This window comes from Ciconia boyciana, chromosome 4, assembly GCF_034638445.1.
Source record: "Ciconia boyciana chromosome 4, ASM3463844v1, whole genome shotgun sequence".
Lineage (NCBI taxonomy): Eukaryota > Metazoa > Chordata > Aves > Ciconiiformes > Ciconiidae > Ciconia > Ciconia boyciana.
This window is the reverse complement of record NC_132937.1, coordinates 86102948-86110742: the sequence shown is the minus strand read 5'-3', so window position 1 is coordinate 86110742 and position 7795 is coordinate 86102948.

The window sequence follows — 7795 nt, the reverse complement described above, 5'->3', positions numbered from 1 at the left end:
TGTTGCAAGGGAGAAACAGGTTCAAGCCAGAAACTCAAACTGGCGCTGCCTTCCTGTGAGCATATTTGACCTTTTCTTTCTAGTAGCACATTCCAATAAATGCTAAAATTAGTCCTGAGTTTTACTTAGGCCTATGTTGACAGCTGAATGGGAACTTGCTGATGTTTTAAGGGTTGCCTCGTAAAGCTCCTTGATACTGAATCATAGCATATGCAGGGCATAAAATACTGAAGGAACTAGAAATTAAAATGTAACAAATCAAATCATTGTCTGTTTATAACTGTCAAAAACGGAGCCTAAGTCTTGCACAAAATATATTTCTCAACTTCTGCACAGAGCATTCATAATTTTACAAGGAGCAAGGAAAGCAGCCAAGTACTGCTAAAACTGACTAAAGGTGAACAGTTAATTTAACAAAAAAAAAAATCTTTGTTATTTACTTTTATGATTATCATAACAAATTGTAAATCTCTCTTCCTCTTTTCATTTAAGGAAATGATCTGTCCTTGCAATTTTTGGTGTTCAATGTTTACCCCAAATTGCTGAATGAGCTCAGGTAATGTTATTACCTCCATTCCATGGGTGGAAACACAAAGGTAGTCACACTACTATGTCAGATTAGCAGCCAGATTTCTTGCCTGCAGAAGTTCTGGCCTTCTGGTGCATTAGGAGTGCTGTGACAGTGTGGTCTGACTGAGGAGGAACCAGAGGTTGAGACATCCCCTCTTTGCGCAGACTGAGTATGCCTGTGGCTGGAGTGCTAGAGGCATTTGAGTTGATCTGTCATCCATCCCATGAGGCAGAGTGATGGGCATACTTGTCCCATATTCCACTGCTTTCTTGCCCAGTTTGGCTCTTCTGAAACTCAGCAGCACACACAGGCTCCAATTTTCCCTTCTTGGGCTGCTCTGCTGTCCAGCCAGCCAACAGGACTGCACCAGGAGTAGAGCAAATCCCCCTCTGGATTCTCTCTGAACAGGACTCTAAATGTGTCACCAGAGCTGGAGCTAAAAGCAGGCCTGTAATGATGACTGTGAGCTGCTTGGATAGACGAGTGTATGGTCTCCCTGTTTTCTTTTGGCTTTCACAGTCCAATCCATGGACCCTCTTCTGGTATGATTTTCAGCACTCAGCCAGCAGAGTCGGTGTGGGACACAAGTTGAATTTCACAGCTTCAGATGTTTGCAGGGTACCTGCATGATCAGTACTCTGTGCATCTAAGACACTTTTGCCTTTGGTGTAGCCATGGTAAGTGGCACCCACATTTTCTCCACCAATGGCCCATCCCAACAAATTTGACCAACCAGTCTGCAAAAGTGCATAAAAAGAAGCAAAACTGGAATGGCCTCTGCATTCAAAATAGTCTTTACAATAATTCGATGTGCTGATGTGTGTCAGGACAGCAAAGATCTTTCATGATTCAAACAGCCATCCCATTCCCAAGTCAGGTGCTGTTTTACTTGACATCAGAAATTGTTTGGGTTTCCCTAGGACAGAACTCATGGTTCTGTTCCTCCCTGAGCCACCCTGGCTTCTCATGTCTCATAGACTAGCGTGCCTGCGTCTCTGTACAAAGTCCGCTTCACCAGGGAGGGCTGTCTGTCTGTCATTCTTTTGTGTCTTTTCAGGACAGGTATCATCACAGATGCCGCCAGCAAAGTCCAGCAGGGCACATCCTGGCTGCCATCCCTTTGCAAAGTGTTGTGCACTCCTTCAAGATGTGATTGCCCTGGCAATGTATGGAATACGTTGCTATGTTAATACCAGCACCTGCATCCTGGCTCAGGTTTCCCCCGCTCGCTTAACAGCAAGGACACATACATGTTGGTTGGGGACAAGCCCTTATATAGACCTGCATCCTGGAGTCGTCGTGTAGGCAAAGGAGGGAGAGAGCCTGTTGCCAGAGGGTAACGTGAGTTTGTAGTATAGGACTGATTGTCTGAGGAAGCCTCATGAGGTGTTACCGTTCTCCCAGGTGGTATGAAGCTACACAAAAGGCCTGAACTGCAGCTCTCCAGCAAGAGGTGCTATTGCTGAGATGATCTTCAGGAAAAAAACAAGAGCGTGTAGGAACAGCCAGAGCATTTTACAGTTTAGAGTCACCCAGGAAATCTGTAGCAAAGTAAGAAATAGTTAGTGCTCATCCTTTTCCTCCTAGCATCAGTGCAACACATTCCAAAAGCTTGAAAGTATCACCCCATTAAATGAGACCCCTTGGCCCTGGAAATTTCAGTTCTTGGGAATCTGTTATAGCTCATTTAAATAATTTAATGCCACTGTAGTATCTTTCTAGTTTAAGTTAGATTGCAGTTTACTAAAATACTCATATCCAAGCACTGTGGGTTAGCACAACACAAATTAGAGCTGTCCCAGCCCCCAGCCTGCTCACTGACAGGGCAGCGTGAGAAAAGGCCTTGACGCTGTGTAAGCACTGCTCAGCAGTAACTGAAACATGGGTGTTCTGTCTATGCTGTTTTGGTCACAAATCCAAAACAGCACCGTATGAGCCACTTTGAAGAAAATTAACTCTATCCCAACTAAGACCAAGAAAATAGCAAGACAGGTAGTAGGATGAGGGAAGAGAAGGTGGTAGGGTAGTAACTCAGTAGGGCTTTGCATCATGCCTGAAGTAATTTTAAATTCATTCTTTCATAAGTATGTATGATGAAGGGCTTCCTGCTAAATCTCACTTAGGTTTCCCAGGAGGGGAATATTCAGGAGAGGGCTTGGGTGAAAATAAATTGGTATTTTGCAGAGCAGCTTAAAAAGAATGCTGCCTAAAAGAAAAGCCAGAAGGAAAACAAAGGGTAAGGAAGGTTGTAAAAGAAGAAGGAGCTAAACAGGTTATTTTATAATCTAGGGATAAAAGTGTGACAGAGTTGTGAAATAATTTATTAGGTTAACTAATATATATAGGAAAATGGACAAGCCTTTGCAAAACCAGATCTTTTTCAGGTAAAGACAAAGGCAGCAAGCTTTAAACTGCTTCTAAAATACGTGTGTTTTTTCTGACAGTTGCTGGTTGGTCTAGTTTTACTTTTCTGACAAACATTTCTCTAAAGCTGGCATGAGTGATGAGGAAGCAGTAACAGAAAAAGACACAAGAAGGAAGCAAATGCATTTGAATATGAGAAAAGAAAACTTGCTGTTTCTTAGTAAGTGCTACATAGTATTAGAAGTGTTTGCAAACATAAGAAATTACTTGTACCATGTTTGCACACTATCTGACACAAAGGAGGTAACAGGGCTGCTGGTGGGATGAACATTCAAGGTGCATAGTGGTTACAGATGAGTTCCTAGCCTCCCCTTACCCCCAGCCCCCTCCTAGCAGTACTACCTATTAAGTAAATGGCAGGCTAAAAGGTGAGGAGGGTTGGATTCCTTCAGCATGTATATTAATTTCAGTGCCAAGAGTCTGAGATTCCCAGATGATATTTCCTCTTAAGAAAATTTCACTCCTGTCCACCAAAAGGATGAACAGTATTCCAAAGTCACTAAGTTTGCTTGGTATCCAGTTTTTAAAGTTTTTAGATATTACTTAAATTTCTAAGAACTTAAATATAAAAGCATATAAGCAGTGCAAAGTCTTCTGGTTGAAAACAAGAGTGAAAATAACAGGTTGTTACTTTAGAGGTGTATTTAGCAATTCAGCTGTTACGTGTTCCTCTTTCTCTGAGTTTGACTGTAACGGCGTATAACATCCACTCACTGATGTGCACTGTGGCAGTCATACCTGTTCTTAGGAGGACACGCGTGTGGGATTTCAAACGCCTCTCCTTGTTCCCACTGGCCGCCTTCATCATTTTTTAGCAATGAAATGCCAAATAGCACTTCAAATGTGTTGGGAAAATTGCACCATTTGAAGGGGCTAGAATTGCTAGTGGAGATGAGAAGGGTTATAAGTGAGTTTTCAAAGTGAAGGCACACGCTTCATTCCAGGCTGATCCTGTGGACGGTATCTCTGTTAGCTGGAGATGGCACCATTAGCATCAAGCCTGGATTCATTAGAAGAGCTAAGGAAACTGCACCCTCTGATGAGCCCCGCAGTGCGCAGCACGTGTGTGTGTGTCTGCTTTCTGTGGTTCAGTCATGCAATTGCCCTTCCTTCCCCTTTCTTTCCAGTTTGGATGGGCACTGCACGCAGCCCCACGATGCTGAGAGCCCTACAAGGACTGGGGATGTGCTTCTGTGGCTTCAGGCTGCAGACCCACCCCACGGCAGATGGTGAAAGCAGAGCTGTGTCTGGACAGCAGTGGGGAGGCTGAATGCGGGATGTTTCAAGTTAGCGAGAACAGTAAAGAAAAGAGAGACAGTCCATCACCAGAAGACATGCTGCCAGTGGCTTTCCACTTATTTAGTCTTTTTATTACATTTAAACATTGTGCTGAAGGTTTGGGAATTTCAGTGACTAACGATCAAACAAAGACCTGTTTAGCACACAGAGTTTCAGCACAGGGCCAGTGAAAATAAAATACGATTTTATGTTGTCCCCAGGTTAATTATTACACCATATGTTTCCTTTGCCTTAACAAAATTGTTCTCTTTTCCCCTCCCTAGAGTTTCTGGGTTTCAGTATAAGAAAAATCTATCCCTTCCTTCAGAGTTTTTGTAGAGATCTTATTCTTCTTTGTAAAGATTTGGTGGGTGAGAGTTTTGGGGAGGCAGTTCAAGTGGAGCATTGGTTTATAGGTGGTCTGATGGACAGCTAGGTTCACAGCTTCATATTTAGGCAGATCCTCTAATCCACTGTCTCACAGCACACATGGGGAGCTGCAGACCCCCTGTTTAGCTGGAGAGGCAACTGTAAGTCCAGTTTTCTGTATAAGGGGCCATTTAGCTTCCTTGCCTGGAATCAGGCAAGAGTCTGTTTTTGACAAAATCCATTAATTTAATGGATTCAAAGGAAAGAAATAGAAAAAAATTTGGATGGGAGTAGAAACTGAAAAAAGGGAGTTTCTTGGCAAGGCGAGAATGGGAGTTGAGGCCAGTTTGGGAAAAACAGTTTGAGAGAGAGGTGGTGGAGAAAGTCCACCACCTCCCACATGGGAAGGAGGACAGGAACACGGAGGACATATGAAGAAATCTCTGACGAAAAAACAGAAAGATGACTCACAAATGTAGGATGGGAGAGTAAGAATCAAGACGCTACTGGGAGACACTGCTGCACAGGGTGAAGTTTGCTGGAGGACTGCCAGACGAGAAAATCAGGAAGGGCTGTGACTTTGCTGCAGAGCCGTTTGACTGGATAAACAATATGGATCCTATCAAGCCACTGGGGAGGACTATGGGGGAAATTTTCTCTTCAGACTGCTCTGAAATGTCTTCTCCAGGTGGACAGACTTTTCCACCATAAATGAAACCTTAATACCAAATCCACATTTATTCTATTTTGTGAACACAGTACTTGCTCCAGAATAAAATCATGCTAGAAAATTTGCATGAGTTATGCTAGCATATTTGCCAAAGTATACAGGTCCAAATGAGAGCTATAAAACTTCTTAGTCTTAGAGTGAATAAATAAAAGTTGTGTTGTTTTTATTAGTGCATTGTTTTCATATAAACTTACAGTTAAGTGGTATTGCATGTGTCTTTCTGGTTATGGAATAGTTTTGGTGGAGGGACTAGCAGAGAGAGGAATGTGAATCAAGGAATGGATCTAGGGGTTATTGCTGATGCTTATGGAGGAAAATGGGATCAGTGATCTATGGGAAATTCATTAACTTGTGAAATTTCTAAGCTAGTGTGCAGGAGTGGGCTCAAGAGGGAGATTAGATAGATAGACAGATAGATAGATAGATAAAAGTACAATAATTTATTTTCCTACTACTTCTCTAAACTCTTTTTCTAACCACAAAAAAGTACTTTGTCCAAGCTGAATAAACCATAGCCTTACTTACATGGCAGTTTTGCCCAGATGTCTGTGCAGTGTACACATGGTCTACCGTTAGGTGGCGATTGAGGAATAGTCACAACTGTCATAATTAATTTGTCATAGTGCCTCTGCAGTTTAAAACAACAACCCCACCCAAACAGATACCCACACAAAACTTCCAATTTAGGTAACCTCTGTTCTCTTTCCTTTGTTTTCTTAATGAACAGAATCTTACAAAAGTTAAGCAATCAGGAAGTTAGAGTTGTAGCTGTCTAAAGTGCACTTCTAATCTGAAAAATCATATGCCCCTAATGAAGAAGTAATAGCCTGCAAAATGTTGATCCATAAGAGGTTGTGAAGACCATCATACTCAAGTCCCTGCTTTGAAGTTTGGGTTTCATTTAAATATGTTCTCTTTTTCTGACCCTTTTATTATGAGGATAGCCTTGAAAACTAGATTTTAAAATGTTTTTGAGTTTGAGGTGGTCTGAGTAGGTGTGACCAAGATGTTTTCAGATCTACTTATGTAGTCGTACACTACTTAAGCCCCACCACACACAGCACTCATACCACTTGGCACAACCAGCAAAGAGGCTGTGTTACTTCCTTGTGTAGTGCTTATGTAGTGACAGTATTAAATGTCCCTGTATAAAGGGGATTAAGGATTGTGACCTAAACTGTCCCAGCTGTGATGATGGACTAATGCTGCTTAGTGATCAGCTGTGCTTGGGGAAAGGAAGAGGGACGAGCATGCTGTTTTTTGAAGAGGTTGACAGATTTCAGGCACACAAAAATATCCTATTAATTCGCACTCTACTGTGACTCACTCATATAATCAGAAACACACTGTGTTTATTCTTATCCCTAAAACTAACTTACTCCTCCTTTAGGAATATTGAGATCCATCTTGTGTTTCAGTGGATCACAAAGAGAGGCTAGCATTTTCATGCTCAACATCATTGTTTATCTAGAAATGTCATAATTCCCTACCACATAGCAATTCCCAAATGCAACCACTCATAAATCAATACAGAGCAGCTTGTTTATCTTGGGAGAGAGGCATCAATTCAGCAGGTTAGGAATTCTGCAAAATAAGCATTTTGGAAAATGGTGATTAGTTGTGACCACAGCTGTTAATGAGTGTATCAGAGTTGACAGGAATTTTTGCTGAGGGTGTTCACTGCACGCAATTTTTGCTTAAATCCAAAGGAGCTCCCAAAGTAGCACCTATGCATGGACTGCTGATGCCCTGCAGTCAAATAGTAGTTCCAATAACAAAATGTTATTCTCTGCTCTGAGCTTCTCATTCTCTGTTTCTTTGAAGGAAATCTTGAAGGATCTTGGTTTTCTCTCTGAATGGATCAGGAAGAATTTAAAGTTCAAAAAGTTTCCAGACACTCCTCCTAACCACTTCTGAACTGTAATTGTCTTAAGATAACATATTTTTAAATTTTACTCATAAAACTTACAAAATACCTGCCAAGTCATATTCAATAAAGATGATGTACTATGTTTATTTTTATCATACATTTTCCTAGTGAAACACAAGTATGGGAATTAAGGTAAAATACTGCATCATGAAGACCTGAATCACGAGGAGGTTAGTGGGGTTTAGCAAGACAGGATGTTTCACATGTAGCCATTTTGAATGACCAGTCTGAATTAGACTCATGCAAGAAAGTAGTGTATGATAAACAGAATTTCACTATTAGATCCTAGTGATATGAAGGTTTACATCAGCATTCAGTGCAGGTTTTTTTCTTCCTTTGTATGTTATCATTTAGAAAATAAAGTGCATTTTTTCAAGTTTTCACTTTTCAGAATTGTTCCCAGTTTTCATGATTGAGACTGATTATGTTGGATATTGGTACATTCCCTGTTTTATAACTATGTAATTTTGAAATGCAATACATCACAGTGCTT